The sequence below is a fragment of the Bidens hawaiensis genome, unplaced genomic scaffold, assembly GCF_021521415.1.
Source record: "Bidens hawaiensis isolate Kalapana, Puna unplaced genomic scaffold, B.hawaiensis_p1.1 tig00020898_1, whole genome shotgun sequence".
In the NCBI taxonomy this organism is placed as follows: domain Eukaryota; kingdom Viridiplantae; phylum Streptophyta; class Magnoliopsida; order Asterales; family Asteraceae; genus Bidens; species Bidens hawaiensis.
In genome coordinates, this window is record NW_027493221.1 from 83,989 (window position 1) to 107,631 (window position 23,643).

Sequence of the window (23,643 nt, forward strand, 5' to 3'; positions counted from 1 at the left end):
GAAATGGTACAATTATTTAAATTCGATTTTCGAAAAATTGGAGAGAAAGGATGAATGTTTATGGCATTTAATAAATGTCAAAATAAGACTAGGTCCAGATATATGTTAAATAATTGAAATAACAACAGATACACTAAACAAAGGGTATATAAGGTGTTAGGAAGCAATGACAAAAGCATTCCCAAACAAACTAAACACATAAGCAATGGCAACGGCATTCCAGATCAGTTTGGTTGCTGTTGTATTTATTTCAGCAATTTCATTCCAATATGCTTTGTTAATTCAAATTTTTACACCGACACTTATTTCAACTGGGGTGCCAAGCATTCGTATATTTTCGGCGACGGAGACGAGCTTAATCTGGTGCTGGATAATGTTTCAGCTACATATCATCCATCTCTAGTTTCAAAAATTCTCAAATGAAAGTGCTTATATAACTTTAATTACAGGGTCTGGTGTTCAATCACACAAGGCATACCTATTTGGAAGCATTGAATTGGTAATCAAATTGGTTCCAGGAAACTCCGCAGGAACTGTCACAGCATATTATGTAAGTGCATTACCAAAACAATTACATATGCACAAATTAATTCGAACTTATCATGATACTCACTCTTTACTACGTACTATTGCAGCTTTCGTCTACGGGTGACTATCATGATGAAATCGACTTTGAGTTCTTAGGGAACTCAACTGGAGAACCTTACACCATGCACACAAACATCTTTACCCAAGGCAAAGGAAATAGGGAGCAGCAATTCAAGTTATGGTTTGATCCGACTGCTGATTACCACAACTACACCATTCACTGGAACCCCAATGCAGTTGTGTATGTTAACCACTCTTAACTTATCTTTTACTCCAAAGTCCGACGTAAACAAACTTTTCCTAACTTGTTTGAAAATGACACTAAATGCAGGTGGTATGTTGATAGCATACCAATTCGGGTATATAGAAACTACAAAAGCGAAGGAATTGGATTCCCAGATCAACAAGGAATGCAGGTGTACTCTAGTTTGTGGAACGCTGGTAATTGGGCCACGAGATGCGGTTTAGTGAAAATAGACTGGTCGTGTGCACCTTTCAGGGCTGGTTTGCGCATGTTCAATGCAAGGGCTTGTAAATGGAATGGACAATTTAGCATCTACCAGTGTGCCTATCCTAACAAAGCTAATTGGTGGACCTCCTCCGTCTATAAGCAATTGAACTGGGACCAACAGGGAAAACTCAAGTGGGTTAGAGATAACTACATGATCTACGACTACTGCATAGATTATGAGCGTTTCAACTGGCAGATGTCTCCTGAATGCTCCAAGCCACAATACTAAACCAACTTGATACCCGCCCATGAACAATGTACTGCTATTCTTTTTAATTTGTCATCTCTCATTTACATGAACACCAATTGAACTATTCTATTGACATATTGCAACAAGGGAAGCACGAGTGCTACTTTTCTGTGTTTTGTTTAATATGAACTAAACCTTAATTTACTCACCTATTATGGAAAAAATTAAGAACAATTATCAAACAAGAACAACAGTAAGCTGATTAACCCAAATATTAAATGCATTCAACTAACAATAAATCAACACATTTATAAATAGAAACATATCATGTCACACCCTCAATTTTCGACTAACGGGGTTTTACCGTGAGGCGCGTGACATACCAGGATCTAGCCATGCGTCATAACGAACAACCAATTTATAATGTAAAATATTTAAATATTATTGTTCATCATAAATGAGGTAAGTACATTTACAATAAAGTTTTTACATTTGCGGAAACCTATAATTTATAAAAACACTTAACGAGCCAATGTACAATTGTTAACGGTCCAATGTGCATGGGGGACATCAGTTTAAATTCAGTATGTACCCATGAGGTATTAAAAAGTCTACAATTATCCAAAAAGTTTGTATGTTGCATACTTTCCCCCCAAAAGGAGTAAGTAAAAAGTGGGTAGTGAAACTCACCTCGAATGCGGTTCAAATTAAAAGTCAACTGCTTAAGTCAAAGTTGTTCTAGTGCCAAAATCATACAAGCACTATAAGTATTTGCTAAGCAATTCCTAGAGCCCTTAGTATCCAGACAATTCCCATGTTTATTTGAAGTTTGACTTTTTGTCGACTTTGACCAAAGTTTGACTTTTGTTGACTTTGACCAAAGTTTGACTTTTCGTTTGACTTTTGACCAAAAGGTCCAAGTTGTTGACCGTTGACTAAAAAGTCCAAGTATCGATGTCCAAAGACTAAAATTTGAGTTTTGTTGACTGTTGACCAAAATGTTGACATTCGACCAAAATATTGACCTTTGACCAAATTGTTGACCGAGGACCCGTTGATGACATTTGACTAATATTCTATACTTAGAATGATTACATGATGTTCCTAGTCACAATTTAATCTAAAATCAAGTAATGTGCACTTAGTCACTTTTTATACAATCCTATGACTAAGTCTACCTTCTATCAGTTTCAGCACTTCCAACGTAAAACTAACCACTTAGTCAAATAGTTCTAAGTTGACCTATGAAGTCAAAATTCAATTTACCAAAATCAATCTATTAAAATTTCAATTATTTTCACTAACCATTATGTTGATCATCCTTAACAAGTTTTCAATCATCATATTGATTTTTCCAACTAACCAAAACTTGTGACTACATTACCAAATAATTCACACATATTCTTTCAAGTATTAGGTATAGCATATATTTTTCGTATAATTTTCCGATTCACACAAATATACAAAATATTCACACACTACGACAACCTAATTTCAGTCTCTATTTTAACACAGCAGTACACAAATATTTGCCAAAAATTACATATTTGTCCAATTGATGCAAGACCAATTGGGTTAGATTCCTACTTCAATATAACATTCCAGTAGTGGAATCACACCCATATCCGTTTTCAATATCATGTTATATAATTTAAAACACAGCTCAGAAAATTCTCTTTCAATCAGGATTGTAATCTGATTTTGTAAATTAATAAAAAGTAGTCAAACAAAGTCCAAAAATTATGATTCTTGACTTTATGAAAACTAGATTCAAAGTACTTAATCATAGTATCAAAATTCAATCATATTTAACCCACAATCTAAAACACAGAATCTGTCAACAAGCAGATTCAAACGAAAAGTCACTATAATCATGATTCTTATATCCTTATAATCTTTAATCATCAAGGAACATTTTTATAGAATCAAATCTCATGTATTTAATTATTTATTAATTTATAAAATAACATTTAGTTACAAAAAGGTTTCCATCTTTTCTTTTAAATAAAAAAAACAAAATTTCTTTTAATAATCAACCTTGATTATTCTTAGTTCATTTTCACAAATTCGATTATTTGGATACTAGGTTTTCATGACCCAAAATCAAAATATGAATAAGAATATCTACTAAACCATATTTACCAATTGCTTGGTCCAAGAACTATACACCCTTGCTTCTAAGAATCACCAAGTTGTTTATGATATTTGAGAATTTTTTTATAAAATACAAAGTGTGTGTGTGGGTGTGAAATGGACGGCCAAAAGAAGAAAAAGAAAAGTTTTAACCTTCATTGTTATTTACTCATCGTTACACATCCATTTACACCCTCATTAAGTCATCATCAATTTGATTAAACTTTAGATAACTTTATTTTATTTAATTTGTGACATGTTACATTTTATTATAAATATTTCCTAGTAATCATATGTTATGCACTTCTCTTTTGTTACTTATCATGTAATATAATATATGTTATGTTATTTAATTGTTCAATCTCTTACAACATATGGGTATGCAACAACTAATCATGTAACATCTTAAGCATGTAACACAATTACATCTATCACATATAATACATGTAACATATCATGTGTGACAAATTTATTATAACAAATAGCATGTGTGACAAGTTTATTATTCTAGTTATCAATAACTAGTCGCCCTCACTTAGGTCACCAACGACACGACTAACTCAATGTATGCATACATGACACTACATGTATAAGAGTTCATTAACTTAGTTAACATAACTAACCGGGTTTACTGACACAGTCAACATGACATAACTGGGTTTAGTTAACGAAGTTAACCTGAAAATGCCAGGTTTCACATCATCCCCTTGTTGAAAGAATTTTACTAAGTACACCAGTTGACCTTCGACTATGTGTTTGGTCTTAGTAAATTCAGTAGACTTCTGTCTATATGTTTGTTCACTGTACATTCAATACCACAGTAGACTTTCAGTCTATATGTTTGTTCACTGTACATTCAGTACGCCAGTAGACTTTCAGTCTATATGCTTGTGCCACTAATATTTGGGCATTGTTAATCGTATTTAAGCAAAATTTTCCATTTGTCACATCATCCCCTTGTTTTAATTATGATATACGAAAACTATAACCATAGTTTCTTGATAGTGAAAGTGTCTGAACGCTTGACAGTATAAGTAAATAAGAAGTGCTAAGATTAACGATTTTTAATGTTATTGGAAACCAAACGAGATTCAAATATTCACTTGATTAGAGGTATAAAGATAAACTGAGAAGTTTGTCATAAGAATATCCGATCAGTGTTTGTAAAAGTTGATGCATTCAACTACGACTTTTTAAGAGTTTAGGGAAACCATTTTAATATAAACATCCAGTTGTAAAGAAATGGAAAAATTTCAAAAGTAGTAAAGGAGTTGAGTCTCAATAGTTCAATCTCATTTTCATATAAGCTTAGTAATAGGTACGGCTACAATTGCGTAAATGATACAAATGTTAAGGATTTAGAAAATAAAGTTTCTATAGCTCAAGGAGATGGTGGTTCATAAAGATGAATTTGTATATAAGAGTTTCATTTACCGATCAAGTCAGACTTTCGAGCGAAGAATACTAATACTTCTCGTTTCCTATTTTGGTCCATATGGTAATTTGAGTTCATGGAACTCAATAATGAGGAAGCTTGTAACAGATTATAACATCCCAAAGATGTTCATAAGATTCGGATCACTATTACACTGATTTTCCATGGTTGAGTTTCTTCTATTCCACATGAGGAACCATTAGAAAAATATACTACATGCCCAATTGGAGTATGATTTAGAAGTCCTTTGGCTTTTGCTTAAACTATGGAAGCTAGGGCTCTTTTAATCAGGGAGGTATGGTTTATCGGATTGGATTGTTATTCAACATAGTTAAGGTTGTAAAGTTTCGTGAAACGATTGTGTTCAACATAAAATTTGAGGTTGATGGCGTGGCACGAATGACATGTGTCCCGAAATAAAGTGTTGATGATATTGCTCGTACCAGAATTCCTATCAAAGTAATTTGGTTAAAGTCAAAATTTCTCCACTTCTAAGATCACGTGATTTGGAAATACCAAGGGAGTTACTTTAAGTGAACGAAGTGAAAAAAAAATCCAAGGTGAGTGTCAAATGCATTCATTGATAATTGATGCTTTATCAAGGTTAAGAAACGGGACGATCTCTTCCACTCCTAAACATTGAAGTTAACCTTTTGGAAGGGATAAATGTCATTTGAACCAAAACAAGTCGGTGTTATAATCATTTTAACTGAATGAAGTCCAAAATTAGGTATCGTTTTGAATATTTGGGAGATTTGAAAGACTTGCCATATTATAAGTTTAAAGGAATGGTCAAAGGTTCGTTTCTTTCCTATTTATTGTTAATACCCATGATTACAAAGGATTGTGCGTTTCCAGTCAAACGAATTATAATTACCCCAAATTGTGTTGCATCCGATAGGGGTTTAGGATAAATTAATAATAGAGATCATGGAAATTAGCTCCCATCTTCAATGAGGTTTTCTGATTGTTTGAAACAAGTCAGTCGTCTTCTGATGTTTGTATTTGTCTGGCCTCAAGGGACATGATGTGGCTTTAGCATAAGAGTTTGTCGTTATCACTGAGAATGAGAGATGTGGTTCAACATTAACTACTTTTAACCAAATGCAGAACGCATATCCAATGGGTTATTTTGTTGAGACTGGCCTTAACTAGTTCCAGGTAACAAAAGAAAAAACGTCATTAACTACTCGGTCAACAGGCTTAGTCATTAGGTCGGATGGGCATCTAATGTATCTTATGTAGGAATACTAATCATCAGTCACAATCCCACGACATCAACATACCGTTAGCGTTTATATATAGGGTGTACCGCAAATAACTCACCACACTAATAGCACATCTTCGGTGGTTCTCACTACCAATCCTAACCAAACTGTATCTTCCAGTGTCAAGTGTAACTGGTAAATTTCTCTTCTCCACTTTAGTCAAGAAAAGAAGAGTATGTGTTTTCCAACTAAGATAGACCAACATGAATCCATTTGAATATTTGGATGGATGGTTACTCGTCGTTCCTCGTGAGTTACGGATATGAGCAGGGTGTTGATGATGAACGGTCTTACGCCAACTGACATGACTAATTCGCGTTAACTATCTAGTCCTTAGTTGGGGTGGTATAAGGTACTTCGGGAATAGAAATAATTTGTTGCTTAGACTCTATTCCTATGGACAAATAGAAGTCATAATGAGGACACGGTTATTCCGGTTTCACTGAAATTAAGGTTTGTCACAATTGAAGTCATTATCGGAGGTTGATCGTCTATTGGATAGTATGTCCATCACTTTGTTGTTTGTTTACTTGAAGAAAAGTTTAACCATATGTCTCGTTAAGGTCATACTCGCTGTTCTATTGAATTTCCGGTTTGGTTTTTATCACTTCGTTATGTGCGTGCAAATTGATGGCATTAGCAGGTTCGAGCTTGCACTAAAGAAAAATGGGAAGAAATCAATTCAGCTTCCTTCACGAGGGCATTCAATAATACTTAGGCTATTTGGGGTTTGACTCAAACAAGGGCGAGTCAGTGCTGGAGGTTTGTATCAAAAACATGTTCGTTGTTACTATAGGCACATAAGATGAGTTACACCATCAGCCTTCACATACTATTAAGGCATTACTTCAGACGATTAAGAATCATTGCTCTGGGGCCAAAAACTTTCTAGGAAAAGCTGCGTAGGGAATTCCCCAATCCTTAGGGAGGTGTCTTTAGAGCTATGGGTCGAGAGGAAGATTCAACGCTTTATGAAAAGTTACATATCCATATTACCGATTTCCATGAGAGTTGAGGTAGGACCATACTAGTAGCTAGTTCACGGGGTCAAGATGAGGCGAGTGATTAAAATTGTTTTTGAGAATGTTAGTCAAAGAGGGGTGTTAAAGGAGATATTTCTTAAAGAGTTTTGTTATAGGGTTACGGTTCCAACCGTGCATAAGGTATTCCAATTCATCACAATCTAGTGGAGGTTCGATGGTTTAAATTATGTTTTCCAATGTCCTTGAGAAAATGAGATTATCTTATGGAATGGTCTTATTATAGAGTTTGTTGTGGTCGGAAAAAAAATTCAAGCTAAAATGGGAGTTAACAATTGGTCAGGGTAAGTATATCAACAGGAACTTTTAGCTAGGTCGCACAAACATGGTGTTGGTTTACAAGAGGTTCTTAAAACTTCGTATATACACTAGGGTTAGAGGTCTTGCCACGAAATGCTAGAGAGGTTTTGAATTCAGATTATTTTCATAACAAGGTTTGGAAAAGATATCTTAAGCTTGCCAAATAACTTGCATATTGGTAACTAAAACATCAAATTTTATGAGGATCCATCTTCAATCGGCTAGTCGCTTCTACCAGTTATAGAACATAGTATACAACTTCTACTAGGGTTGGACGAGTTATGAGAGCTTCCAGCAATGGTGGAAACTTAGGTTTGAGATTCACGGACTATGACCACACAATAGGATTCATCAGGATTCACATGCACCATAAATTATTATTAAGTGTGCACCCAAAATAATAATTCGGTTTACATGATCAGCCCAATTCCTCCCACCATGCGTCAAGTTTTCCCTTAGTTTGGATTGACAAGTACAAAGTGATACTAATCATGAAAAGGTCAGCAAAAAGACTTTTTATCGATCGTACATACTTTAATTCAGTGTTTCGCCCAAAACATGGTTGGGAATAGATTATCCGAGTATTCACTCGAGTCGAACACACTAAGAGTTCAGCTATACAGATGGCAGAAGAATACATGTTCGTGAAGCAAACATGCAAACGAAGTATGACTTAGACATAAACTAGAAATAAAGTGAAGTAATAATTTTGTTCCCTCTGGGTCAGTATAGACTTTGAGTGTATCATAAGCAAGATATTTTCAGTTGCGCAGTCAATCTACTATTCAAGCAGCATCGACTAATGAAATGAGCGCGTGTAACATCCCGAAATTTCTAAAATAATATTATATATTACTTGCGTTGGGTGAAATAATTGAGTTAGCGGATAATAAGAATAATAAATATAAAGGATAAGTAGGCTAATTAAGGGGAAGTAATTATGGACAAAAAGGAAAGACGGGCTTTGAGCCCATGGGCTTAAGGGTGTATAAATATCCCCTTAAACCCTAATCATTTCCATTCCATCCATCTTATTCATCCTAATCTCTACACACTCCAAAACACACACACCACCTCATATCCGGTCGTGAGTGAGAAAGAGGAGAAACGAGATCGAGCAAACATCGGTTTTGGTAGATCTTTTTTATACGAGTCATATACAAGGTTTAGAGTCCACAAACAAGATAACCGAGACCGAAGAACACATAAAGGTAAGCCTTTTTACCTTTAAAAGTTTACGTTTTATAGACGTTAGTCTTAAAACTTAGAACGAGAATAGATCGGTTGAAAATGAAACGTAAAGTTGTAAACTTGATGCTAAAACGAACTTAATGGACCTGCAAACAAGGTACGACTTATTTAAAATGAACACTAGATCTAGTATTAAACGTTTTTAGCTTAAAGCTCCAAACTTTATACTTTTCCGGGCCGAGTTTTACCCGATAACGATCATGGGAATGTTCACGGGGTTGGTTAATGTCATATCAAAGGATTTCATGTGAGAACGGAGGTGATTATGGGGGTTAAGTGCGAACAGTAAGCCGCTGCTGGGCAACTTCGCTTGCGGCTAAGTTCGCCCGCAGATAAGTTCGCCATGCTTAAGTTCGCTTATATACAACTTCGCCTAATGCCAAGTTCGTCTGATGTCAAGTTCGCCTATGGTTAACTTCACTGGACACAAGTTCGCCAATGGTTAACTTCGCTGGACACAAGTTCGCCTACGGTTAATAATAAGATCACAGTTTAACAGCTATATAAAAGCTAATAATAATTATAATAATAATAATAATATATGTAAGGGAAATACCATTATGGTATGTGACCTAAATAAGTTAAGTCTAAGCCCTAATGTATTCAATTCTCTCTAAAAATCCTTAACTTTAATTCTACTTCTCCACGAATTCCTATCCTCAACCATGTCCTCGGAGAGGTTTAGGTCTATCAAATCATGCCTAATCCTCTCACCCCAAGTCAATTTCGGTCGTCCTCTACCCCTCCTCCCCTCTATAGTAATGTTTTCTACGGATCTAACAGGATTCGTCGTCTGTCTTCTCTTTACATGTCCAAACCATCTCAATCTCCACTCTCTTATCTTGTCTGCTATGTTCGCCACCCCTAATCTCTCGCGAAACACAACGTTTCTTATTCGGTCTAGCCTTGTGTGCCCACACATCCAACGTAGCATTCTCATTTCTGCTACCTCCATCTTCCGCACTTGTGCCTTCTTGATGGCCCAACAATCTGTTCCATATAGCATTGCAGGTCTAACTGCCACCCTATAGAATTTTCCCTTTAGTTTAGTCGGGAAACTCTTGTCGCACAATATACCTGTGGCTGCTTTCCATCTACACCATCCTACCTGAACTCGGTGGGTCACATTACTGTCTAATTCCCCATCGCTCTGTACAAATGATCCTAAATACTTGAACTTCGTTATCTGCGGGACCAGCTGCCCTTCACTTGTGATCTGTGCGTCTTCATTGTCGTTTATCCCACCAAAATCACAGTGGAGGTACTCCGTCTTAGATCGGCTAATCTTTAAACCTTTTGTCTCTAAGGTTGTTCGCAACTCCTCAAGCCTCATGTTTAGATCTTGTTATTTCTCAGCAAGTAACACAATATCGTCTGCGAACATCATGCACCACGGGAGGGTCCCCTGAATCGACTTTGACAACTCATCCAAGACTACTGCAAAGAGAAACGGGCTCAACGCTGACCCCTGGTGAAGACCTACCTCTACAGGAAAGAAATCAGTATCCCCACTGGCGCACGGACACTTGTTTCACTCCTGGTATACATATCCATAATTATCTCTATGTATTTCCTGGGCACTCTTCTACCCTCCAAGCACTCCCAGAGCACCTGTCGTGGCACACTGTCGTAGGCCTTTTCTAGGTCAATAAACACCATATGTAGATCACGCTTCTTCTCCCTATACTTTTCCATTAATCTTCTTATAAGGTGTATTGCCTCTGTGGTGGAACGCCCCGGCATGAAGCCAAATTGGTTGACCGTAACCTGAGTTTCTCGTCTAAGTCTAACCTCAATCACTCTTTCCCATAGCTTCATAGTATGACTTAGTAGTTTGATTCCTCGGTAGTTATCACAACATTGGGCGTCTCCTTTGTTCTTATAGATAGGAACTACAACGCTGCTCCTCCACTGGTCTGGCATCTTACCTGATTTGAGAATACTATTGAACAGAGTAGTTAACCACATGACTCCTTCCTCCCCCAGACACTTCCACACCTCGATGGGTATGTTGTCTGGGCCAACCGCCTTAGACCTTCCCATCCTCCTAAGTGCATCCTTCACCTCTTCTCGTGTGATCCGTCGGCAGTAGCAGTTATTCGATTGTTGTCGTTGAAAGTTTGGGTTATATAAAGATAGAAATACGATATGAGTAGCAATAGTTAATTGACACATGTACATATTATACAGTTAGCCGTGCACAGCTCAAGAAGGGAATCACTATTAACGGTGAACGTAACCGCATTCAGGTGAGTTTCTAGCCCCATTTTCCTTGTTATGTTTTCGGGGTTGTGTGCATACTCGATGTGAAGTGTGAATACACTTACCTTAAGTGTTAAGTGTATGCTATAGATGTTATACGAAGTAGCAATTATGTAATGCTTGTCGGTGCGTGAACGATCTTCGGATATTGCACGTATCGCCAAGGATAGTGATTGTCAAGTGGTTATTAGTGTGTGTAAATGTTATGATGTAACTTGGTTATTATGTAAATGGTGTAATGATATGAAGTGTGTTGTAGACAAGTAAAGGTAGAGTGTGTTAGAAGTGGCAAGAGTCTAGTAAGTGTGTTAGTGGCATGACGATAGTACGTAGTAGGGTAAGCCTATACGTGACTTCGTTATTAAAGTGGCAAAGTGGCATAACGTTATACGTTATTAAAGTGGCAAAGTGGCAAAGTGGTAGTGGTAAATAAGAGGTTAAGTGGTAAGGTGAGCAGGTTAGATAGTGGACTACGTGTCTTCGGATACGTATATGATGCATGTAGTGGTTGTATGATAAGTTGCTTGATTAAGTAGAACTCACTCAGCGTAGCTGACTTTTAGTATGCACGCAGGTGAGTTGACCGAGGAGCTAGCATGAGGATCGCCCATGGCATGGATTGAACGGCTGGCATCTGAAGATAGAAGAAATGATGTTTTAAATATGATGTTATATGTTATGGTTTAAAAATAAAGATTATATGTTTCGTAACAGATGATTGATGTTTTATATTCCGCGAAAGTTTTAATAAACTCTGATTTGTAGAACTGTGTTTATGAGTAAATCCGACGCTAAAGTAGGGCTACCGGGAACGGGGCCTTACAGCACGCGGCTCAGGAATGAAAACTATGGCATCTCAATGCCAATGAATTTCTATGAAAAAAATGCCTTCAAGGGTCTGCCTCAAAGAGGTGTGTCTCACCCAAGACTCGAGTTTAGAGTTTGGAATGGCTAGCAAGTTTAACTCAATATGGTAGATGGATAACAGACTCACTTCCGACATACCCAATTCTTGAAGAGGTTATACTCGTTTGGCGTGGCCTGTGGAAGGGCCTGAGATGACTCATCATTCTAGACGATGTCGTTGCTATATTCAAGCCGGTATTTCCTCGGCTCCATTGGTATGAGATTGGGTAAAGATTCCGATGTGACAACCAGAGTGGCGTGCTCCTTATCCGAGGATAATGTTGTGGATGATGTTGACATACCCGTATGGCATTGTAGAGTTAAGTGGTTATGTACTAACATACTACCTACCCCAAGTACAGAATAAATGTGTATGCAACTGCATAATTGATATGCTTGTCATAAATGAGTGTAGAAGCTAAGTGAGAAATCAATTCGGTGCGAATACGACGTGTACACATATGCAGTGCATGCATGAATGAAATGTATGTCTGGGTTTGTAAGTATTAAAACTGACACAAAGCCTTGAAAACGGTTCTAGACTGGTTTTTGAAAACAAACCTAGTTCACTATAACCAATGGTTTTGATACCAATCTGTCACAACCTCAATTTTCGACTAACGGGGTTTTACCGTGAGGCGCGTGACATACCAGGATCTAGCCATGTGTCATAACGAACAACCAATTTATAATGGAAAATATTTAAATATTACTTCTCATCATAAATGAGGTAAGTACATTAAACATAAAGTTTTTACATTTGCGAAAAAGTATAATTTATGAAAACACTTAAAAACCAAGAGTGCGTGTCAAGACGCCCAGACATAACATTTTATTAAAGACTCCCAGCATAATTCGATGCTTAGTGGGATCCATGCATCTAAGACTCATTTCAACTTCGCACGTGTACCTTAAACACCTGAGAAAGACATGCTAAAACGGGTCAACACAACGGTTGGTGAGTTCACAGGTTTGAGTTTAAAAACAAGTTTGTTAAACAAACCATTTAGTAAGTAAACGTTGTAAGCAATAAAGCATGGACAATGTATGCATTAGTAATACCGCTAGTTAATTACGCTAGGAATCATGTTACATTAGTGTGAGTTCCATTGTGACCGAGGCTGACTTGTTAGTTTGTTTGCCACACACGGAGTCTAATATAAGACTAGTGCATATTGCGTTCCTAGTAAATGAAACGCCCGGCAACTCCTTCAACCGGGAGCCCCGAGGGGGTTCGTCAAACCCAGTAGTACTACCTTTCATTACTGAGCCAATGTACAATTGTTAACGGCCCAATGTGCATGGGGGACTTCAGTTTAAGTGCACTATGTACCCATGAGGTATTAAAAAGTTTACAATTATCCAAAAAGTTTGAATGTTGCATGCTTCCCCCCCAAAAGGAGTAAGTAAAAAGTGGGGTAGTGAAACTCACCTCGAATGCGGTTCAAATTGAAAGTCAACTGCTTAAGTCAAAGTTGTTCTAGTACCTAAATTATAAAAGCACTATAAGTATTTGTTAAGCGATTCCTAGATTCCTTAGTATCTAAACAGTTCCTTTGTTTATTTGAAGTTTGACCAAAGTTTGACTTTTTGTTGACTTTGACCAACGTTTGACTTTTGTTGACTTTGACCAAAGTTTGACTTTCGTTTGACTTTTGACCAAAAGGTCCAAGTTGTTGACCGTTGACTAAAAAGTCCAAGTCTCGATGTCCGAAGACTAAACTTTGAGTTTTGTTGACCGTTGACCAAAATGTTGACATTTGACCAAAATATTGACCTGTGACCAAAATGTTGACCGACGACCTGTTGATGACTTTTGACCAATATTCAAGACTTAGAATAATTACATGATGTTCCTAGTCACAATTTAATCAAAAATCAAGTAATGTGCACTTAGTCACTCTTCATACAATCCTATGACTAAGTCCAACTTCTATCAGTTTCAACACTTCACACGTAAGACTAACCACTTAGTCAAATAGTTCTAAGTTGACCCATAAAATCAAAATTCAATTTACCACAATCAATCTATTACAAATTTCAATTATTTTCACTAACCATTATGTTGACATCCTTAAAAGGTTTTCAATCATCAAAATTGATTTTTCCAACCAACCAAAACTTGTGATTAAATTACCAAGTAATTCACACAAATATTCTTTCAAGTATTAGTCTTTACATATGTTTTTCGTATAATTTTAAATTCACACAAATATACAGAATATTCACACATTACAACAAACTAATTTCAGTCTCTATTTTAACACAGCAGTGCACAAATATTTGCCAAAAATTCTATATTTGTCCAATTGATGCAAGACCAATTGGTTTAGATTCCTATTTCAATTTATAACCTTCCAGAAGTGGAATCACAGCAATATCTGTTTTCAATATCAAGTTATACAATTTAAAACACAGCTCAGAAAATTTCTCTTTCAATTAAGATTGCAATCCGATTTTGTAAATTAATAAAAACTAGTCAAACGAAGTCCAGAAATTATGATTCTTGACTTTTTGAAAACCAGATTCAAGCACTTAATCATAGTATCAAAATTCAATCAGAAACACCAACGTGTCCTTAAGTTATTCAATCTACAATCTAAAACAAAGAATCTGTCAACAAGCAGATTCAAACCAAAAGACACAATAATCTTGATTCTTATATCCTTATGATCTTTAATCATCAAGGAACAATTTTATGCAATAAAATCTCATGTCTTTCATTATTTTACCGATTTATAAAATAACATTTAGTTACATCTTTTCTTTTAAATCAACACACAAAATTTCTTTTAACAATCAACCTTGATTATTCTTAGTTAATTATCACAAATTCGATTATTTCTATACTAGGTTTTCATGACCCAAAATCAAAATATGAATAAGAATATGTACTAAACAATATTTACCTATTGATTGGTCCAAGAACTCTACACCCTAGCTATTAAGAATCACCAAGTTGTTTATGATATTTGAGAGAATTTTTAGAAAATACAATGTGTGTGTGTGGGTGTGAAATGGACGACCGAAGGAAGAAAAAGAAAAGTTTTAACCTTCATTGTTATTTACTCATCATTACACATTTATTTACACCCTCATTAAGTCATCATCAATTTGATTAAACTTTAGATAACTTTGTTTTATTTAATTTGTGACATGTTACATTTTATTATAAACGTTTTCTAGTAATCATATGTTATGCACTACTCTTTTGTTACTTATCATGTAATATATTATATGCCATGTTATTTAATTGTTCAATCTCTTACAACATATGTGTATGCAACAACTAATCATGTAGCATATTAAGCATGTAACATAATTATATCTATCACATATAATATATGTAACATATCATGTGTGACAAATTTATTATAACATATAGCATGTGTGACCAGTTTATTATTCTAGTTATCAATAACTAGTGACCCTTACTTAGGTCACCAATGACACAACTAACTCAATGTATGCATACATGACACTACACGTATAAGAGTTCATTAACTTAGTAAACATAACTAACCGGGTTTACTGACACAGTCAACAGGATTTAACTGGGTTTAGTTAACGGAGTTAACCTGAAAATGCCGGGTGTCACTTATCAAAACAGTTCAAGTGAAATGTTACAGAAGACTAGCATATTTTGTATACGATGACGTGGGTACCCGTAGAGTTGGTTAGGCACCATGAACAAGAGAGAAGAAGGAGAAACCGTTTTGGGACAATCTTTCTAACTATATTCTTATTCCTTTTCTTAAACGAAGTAACAATATAGAAGAAAACCAAAGACACAAAATAGGAAAATATAAACAATAAGAAAACTTAATTCTGGTATAATAAAGAAACTAAATAAAAGATAAAGTTAAATAACAGATAAAATAAGTTAATAAAGTATAATTGTATCAGTCCACCTTAAGTTCTTCAATCTGATGTGCATGCTTTTGTTTTTTTTATTTTTTTAATTTTTATTTAACTCATTGGTTAAACCACTACATGTGATTTATGGTTTAGTTAGTTAATGTTCCACCACCTATATAACAGTGCCATGACGGTACTTTTTGTTAACTAATTTTCCTCCACTACACTTAGTCTAATGTTACAACATGTCCTATTTTATTTACATTTTTTATATTAGTTTCAAAGCTAAAACTAAAAGCTTTGCACCCGTAGAAAGTAGAAACGCGCAATCTCTATCTTGCTAGCTAGGATTAGAATAGATTGATAACATAAATGCACTTTCTTTTTGTTTTTGTTTTTTACTTTTTCCTATGATTTTCTTCTTTATATATCAATTTTCAATACGTGTAGCACGTCTAGATGTTAACCACCAAACAAGACAGAAAGCCCTTTTCTTTCTTTCTTTTTTTTTTTCCTTTTTGTTGGTGGCTATCCTACAAGGCCACTTGTAGCTTGCTAATAACCTCCAACTTTTTTAGTCCTATGCACGTCCTTTCCCCCTTTGTCACGTCTTAATTGCCCTTCCTGTCAGTTTTCCTACCCTTTTTTTATTTGTGACAATTCATGTTATAAACTTTCTATAGCATGCTAAATGTGTCGTTCTCTCATTTTAACTGTAATATTTTCTTTTGTATATCTTCTTCCACTATACAACTCAGTGATTCACACTTTTGGATATGAATTTAATTGCCTAAAATATCGCTTATATTCTTGCATCGCTCATGGAAATATTCTTGCTAATGGATAATTCGATTTGAATATAAACAAAATTGGTTAGTTGAAGTTAATGAGGGACGGTACAAACATAATAAGGTCAATAACAAACATCAACTCGAAAATACAGCTGATAGACCTACAGACCGGCCCAAATCATACATGTTTTCATACCTGCAACAATGGTTTAATACATTAAGTAAAAATTAATTAGTATATTTTAAATCTTCAATATCCAACAATTAAGCACCTACCTGAAAGAATAGTTTGCTCTTCGAATTATTCCATTTATCTCATCCCTTTATATATGTCATTATAGAGTATATCTCATATTAGGAGATAAATATACTAGAATAACAATTTGATATGAATACAAATAAACTCCTATAATATATTAAATATCCCAATATTACACCCCCCGCAGTCGAAGCAGGAGGTGGCCGTATATTGAGATTGGAGCTGAAATTATCAAATAGAATCTTTGGAAAACCTTTGGTGAATATGTTAGAAATCTGATATCTAGGATGTTACATGAACAATAAGAATGTTACCACATTGAACTTGTTCTCTGATAAAATGAATGTCCAACTCAATATGTTTAGTACGTTGATATTGAACCGGATTACATGAGAGGTAAATAGCACTCAAATTATTACAATACATGATGGTGGCATGAGACAAAGGTTTTTGGAGTTCCAACAATAAATTTCGTAGCCAACAAATTTCAGCCACCACATTGGCCACACCTCTGTATACATTCTCCACACTTGAACGGGAGATGGTAGACTGTCGTTTAGAAGACCAACAAATTAAGTTGTGACCAAGATAAACACATTAACCAAAGGTGGAACGAAGAGTATCGGGAAAACGTGCCCAACCTGCTTCAGTGTAAGCCCGTAGAGAAAGTTACTGTAAAGGACCAATAGTGATGCCATATGAAGTAGTGCCCTCCAGATTCCGTAAAATGAGTGTGAGTGCCATCCAATGTATAATCTTAGGTGAGTGCATATGAATACAGATCTGCTGGACAACATATGAGATATCCGGACGTGTAAAAGTGAGATATTGTAAAGCACCAGCCAAGCTTCGAAACAAGGCGGGGTCATTCAAAGCATTATCATCATTGTTACTAAGCTTTGATTTAGCATCAACGGGCGTAGGAACGGACTTGCAAGATTGCATTCCTGTTCGATTATTAATATCTATAGCAAAAGCATGTTGGGATAGAAAGATGTGGTGGAGAGACGTTGATACCCAAAAAGTAGCTTAGCAGACCAAGGTCCTTCATCGAAAATTTGTGTGCCAAAGATGCCATTATAGTCACCCGTAAGGCATCTGATGAAGTAGTAAGAATGATGTCGTCCATGTAAATAAGTGTAACATCTTGGAATTTTTGTATTTGAATTCGTATTTGTTTACCTGACTCGGGATTATATTTTGAATCTTTCATATTAATAAAAACTTATATTTATTAGTAATAAAAACTTGTATTTATTAGTATTTAACTTGGTTTAACTAATTTTATACTTTAACAACTTTTAAACTTTTCAAACAATGCTTAGAAATCTTTAAAATTTCTTAAAATGGCTAAAAAAATGCATCTTTGGAACTTCAGTGACTAATTTTGCCAAATATTTCCTATTTTCAACTAAATTACAAAACTTAGGCTTCAAGATATGTCAATTAATGTTTAAAACATCCCAATTCATTTTCTTGTTGTCCAAACTGAATTTGTTAGTTATTATACTTGATTTTCTCATTAATAGCTTATTTCGTTTCCTAATCGAGTGGATTACTTCATAAACGCATTATAACTAACAATATTTAATCAAAACACATCTCTAAAACTTAAAAACTATTGACTTCCAGCCTCCTCCCCATATCCCATGAATTTCCATCCCCCAATCATCAAATTCTTCAAGATTTAATTTATTTCATTCAAGACTAGTTGACTTTGGTGTTCAAGACCTCGTTGACCATGAATTTCTCTTAGTTCCAATCCTTGTTTGGGTAAGTTGTCTTCATCAATATTGTAGGTTTTTTTATCTCCTTTACAAAATCCCTCAATCAATTTATGAGATTGAGGGGATTTACCATGTCAATTGGACTCCGACCTGTTTAAGGGCAAAATAGTCAACAAGATTGACTAATCAATTTCTAACACTTCTTGTTGGAAATTTTCTTTTGGACCAGAAGACTTTTATGTTATTTTAATATTTGAGTGTACTAACTAAAACCCGACTTCCAACTCGCTGTTCGGATTCTGGTCAGTACCAGCTCGCTTATTTATTAAAAATATCATAACTGGAGTTCTATACATCCGTTTGGATTGATTCCTGCGGCTATGTTCTCGGTTTTTACCCTATTTTAATTTATATAAGTTTCAGGTTTATTTGTAGCAGAATAATTGTTGCGATAACCTTGCTCGTTTATTTTATCTCTTGGTTTACTTGCTTAATCATCAAGGTGAGTAATCACTCCCCTAATTTACTGTTTTAAAATACTTTTGGGGACTTTATGCGTATCTACTCTTATTTTTTATACTACATATTATCCGTACTAGCAAATCATGATTATTGTGTTATTGATAAATTAAATGTTTATTTGCTAATTGCTTACTTGCTTATTTGTTTAATTATAGCAATTCGAAGAGGTCCATCATTGATTCTTGCATGTCTTGATTCTAGCATCCCGTCATAGTAGCCATAACCCGTTTGTGAGGCATGGTCAACTGACACCAATTACTTGCTTTCATTTAGTTGTTCATAACCTTGATATTTATTTGCGATTTTTATCTTATATTATATTTTGTGTCGAAAACTAGTGATATTCTCACTCAACCTCGTGTTGACAAAATATATTAATTTTTCATATCGCAGATTATACTTTGGTCTGAAGTGAAGATTGAAGATCACATAGATTGGCTTTAGGTTATATATATACAGACAACTAGTTTGATTTATTTGTTTTTGGATTTATTTGTAATAAGTTAAGACGATGTGTGCTTGATTGAATTTAAACAAAAAAATTAGATATTATCATATTTAGATTGTATGATACTACCTTGTGAGCTAGGAGAAATCAGTTCGCACCCCGGAATTTCCGCCTTAGGTTGGGGTGTGCCAAATTGGTATCAGAGCCGAATCCTATAAAATAGGTCGTTAGAAATGTCCTAGTAACATGTTTGGGACCCTATATGTGCCTACTAGACTGCCTTATGTGTTCAAATTTTAATTATTTACGGCTTACTTATTTATTTATTTACATTATTAGTTTAATCATGAACACGCATGCAAAACTCCGAGGCTACGCCTCATTCTCAAAATTATTTTCTTTAAATTAATATATTGCTTTTATTTTGGAAAATTCCTTAATAATTCCCTTGTTTTTGTTTACTCCCGCACCTTAAAGCAAGGGGGTATGAAAAGTTCATGTAGTAACTAGAAGGGGGAGAGTACTGTGAGTTGGGTCTTGGCAAAACGATTCTGAGAACTCAAGGTAAGACGTTATTCCTTATCTGGAGGATAACCTGACCACAATACTCGAGCTTATAGACCAAAGAGGAACGAACAATTGACATACAACCGGGACTTTAAGCGGTCAAGTAGCCGGCTGAACAACTACATTCCTTATTTACAAACCGAATTCACAGTAGTTCGTGACTTGTAAGGCCCCTGTCCCGCTGCCCTAAATTAGCGTTGGATTTACTCATAAACACGGTTCTAAATATCTGAGTTAATTAAAACTTTTCATGGAATATAACAACTCAACCATAAATTACATAACCTTTCAAATCTTAACATTATTAAAATTTTTCTTTCAAAACAGAAACATAATTCACTAAGACAACATAACATTCTTCTCAAGATGCCGGTATCTTCAGTCCAATGCCATGTGTCTTCACTCAAGCGAGCTGCCTTAGCCTATTCACATGCGTGCATACTAAAAATCAACTACGCTGAGTGAGTTCTAGTTAATCAGACAACACATTTCTTACACTTACTTACATATACGCATCTAAATATATATATTATATACTTGACCTATTTACCTTTCTTTCGTACATTCATACTTTCGTACATACATTTTTTATTACTTTCATACTACATAGGTACGTTATTTATTACTTTCATACTTTCATGCTACATACATAGCTATCTTTACCATCTAAGATATTAGTAGGGTTTGGTCCCTCCTGTCTCAGATATTATTAGGGTCTGGTCCCTTCTATCTTAGATATTATTAGGGTCTGTTTTCTTCTGTCTCAGATATTATTAGGGTCTGGTCCCTTCTCTCTCAGATATTATTAGGGTCTGGTCCCTTCTATCTCAGATGTTAATAGGGTCTGGTCCCATCTTTCCAAACAACAATACATTCTTTGCCATACATGCAGTAGATATATATATACATACATACATACATATATATATATACGTATATATACATATATATATACATATATTCATAAACATCTACATATGTACTCTTAACCCTTTCAACATTCTTTCATCATCTCAATATCATTCATATATCATTCATATATCTTTCATAAGACATTCATCTAGCATAGACTTACTACTTAAGGTAAGTGTATTAACTACACATAGGAGTATGCACACAGCCATGAAAACATAACATAGAAAAGGGACTAGAAACTCACCTGTGTCCTATGCTTCTCAAAGTTAACTGTATTACCCTTCCTTAGCTGTGCACGGCTAACCGTGTAATAATTATAAGTATCAATTAACTACCTCTAACTATATCATCTAATCGAATCATCAATCTAATCGAATCACCATTCTAATCGAATAACAATTCTAATCGAATCACAAGTCTAATCGAATGGCCATTCTAATTGAATGACAGATTTTAAACGAATGACAGATTCTAATCGAATGACTAATTCTCATCGAATGTCATCTTCTAATCGAATCGAATTCGATTCGATTACTTTGCCCATTCGATTCGATTGCTTTGTTAATTCGATTCGATTACATTTCCCATTCGATTCGATTACTTTTCCCACTTGATTCGACTACTTTGTTCATTCGATTCGATTACTTCTCGTTTGAATATTATTTTATTCCCATCATTTTATATCCTTTTTTTCGACTCGTTTTTCCCGGCTTGCATAATAAATGAGCCTTAGACTTTAACCATATTGTTTCCTTGCACTAACTTGTTTCAAACGTGACCCGTTTGTTACCCGAAACGAACCAATTAACCCGTTTACTAGCATGTTCATTATTGTATCAATAATAGTGGTCCGTTCTATTATCCTACCAATTTTCATGCAAATCCGTACAAGAAAAGCAAAACTTTTTAACAAAAAAACATACCTTTGAGGTTTATGTTCGAAATCACTCGAATAGACCAAAACCATACCAGACGAACTCGAAATTGAGTGATTCAAGCATCCATCAAACTATCTCGCCCCGATCTACAAATTCATCGGCTTTCTGTCTCCGGAAAATGCCGCTACAGTCGCCGGAGAGGCTGAACAATGGCCGGAAAATTCCATTTTTAGCTGTTACGGTTTTGTTGATAAAAACCGGACTTACCGACCTCTGAGTAAAGACCTGATAGGTGGTAATCTTCGTTTATAAGCCATGAACACTCAGTTAAAATTTGAGACCGATCCGACAGTTAGATCTCTAGGAATCGTTGTGTCTTTTTGGGTGGTTTTCTCAAAAACGCGAATTTTGATAAAGAAGGAGTTTGGAGGCTATGATGAGTATGAATGATATGGTGGCTACATTTATAGGAAGACAGTAAGGTATCATGTTTAACTTTTCATCTAATGACACTTATTTCTCTCATACTTTAGATAATTACATTTTGTCTTCTATAATTTATTTAAACTCAACTCATTTAAAATATGAAACGAAATTTGGGGTGTTACATGGCTAAATTCGGATATTCTAAATGTTGTATTTTTGTTATTTTAAAAATGTTTAGTTAGGTGAAAAATCCATGGGAAAATCCATGGGCACTCTAACTATCCATTTTCTCAACCCGTTTTGCTACATATGTTTTGTTGGGGTCTAATCATACGTGGTGATACACGGGATGCTCCAACTTACCACATTTAAATTCATTAATTCGTTATTTAGTTGGCTTAGTTAAAATGCCATGTAATGCTCATGAGGAGACCAACTCAATTGTATTGTTAATTCGTTAATTAGTTGGGCCATTTAAAATGCCATGGAACGCTCATGGGATAACCAAATCACAAATTGATGTTATGTTATTTAGCTAGGCCAATAAAATGCCATGAAAAGCTCATGGGAAGCCCAACTCACAAAGTTATTTTAGTATGCTAACAAATTGGGAAAAAAAATATCATGGAAGGTTAATGAGAAGCCCAACATACCGAAGAAAATTCTTTTGTTCATATATATATTTACTTGATTTTAGTTAAAACAAATCCTTCATTTATAAAGGCAAAGTTATCACAAGTTATTCAAACAGTTAACATTTTATTATTCAAATGGGTTTCTCCAGTGTTGTTGAGACCGGACCGGACCGGCCAGTCGGATCGGGATTCGGCTCACTGACTAGTCCGTTTCACTGCACTTCGGTCGGTTCCCAGAAAACTGGTGGGTCCGACCGGGAAACCGGACCGATAGAATCGGTTTTATATTAAAAATAATTTTTTTTGAAAAAACCTTTTTCTAACATTCTTTTAAGAAAAAGCCGTTCGGTCGGTCTGACCGGTTCGTTCGATTTGAACAGGTGAGCCGGTTACCCGACCGGTTCGCTGTCTAATCCGGCAATGAAAACATTGGTTTTCTCAAATTCATTTTATCATGTTTTCAAACAATCAAACACATTTCAAATTTTCACCCTCAAATTCTATTTTTAACATTTTAGTACTTCATGTTTTGGTTAATCTCGTGATACTTCTCGTTTTCCTAAACATACTCTTCATCTTATAAATCTTTTTTTTAGTCCTAGTAGAATGTCTTCCCTAAGAAACCATCGACGCCCCTAACATCAATCATCTAGTTCTCAGAACTTTAATTGAGGCTGCAAGAACCATGTTAGTAGATGCTAATTTGCCTATTACCTTTTGGGCTGAAGCAATA

The 23,643-nt window shown here is 35.2% G+C and overlaps 1 pseudogene; it reads left to right on the forward strand.

Moving 5' to 3' along the window:
• Window positions 1–205: 205 nt before the first annotated feature.
• On the forward strand, window positions 206–1,342 carry LOC143562057 (putative xyloglucan endotransglucosylase/hydrolase protein 26; annotated as a pseudogene).
• The last annotated feature ends 22,301 nt before the right edge of the window (window positions 1,343–23,643 follow it).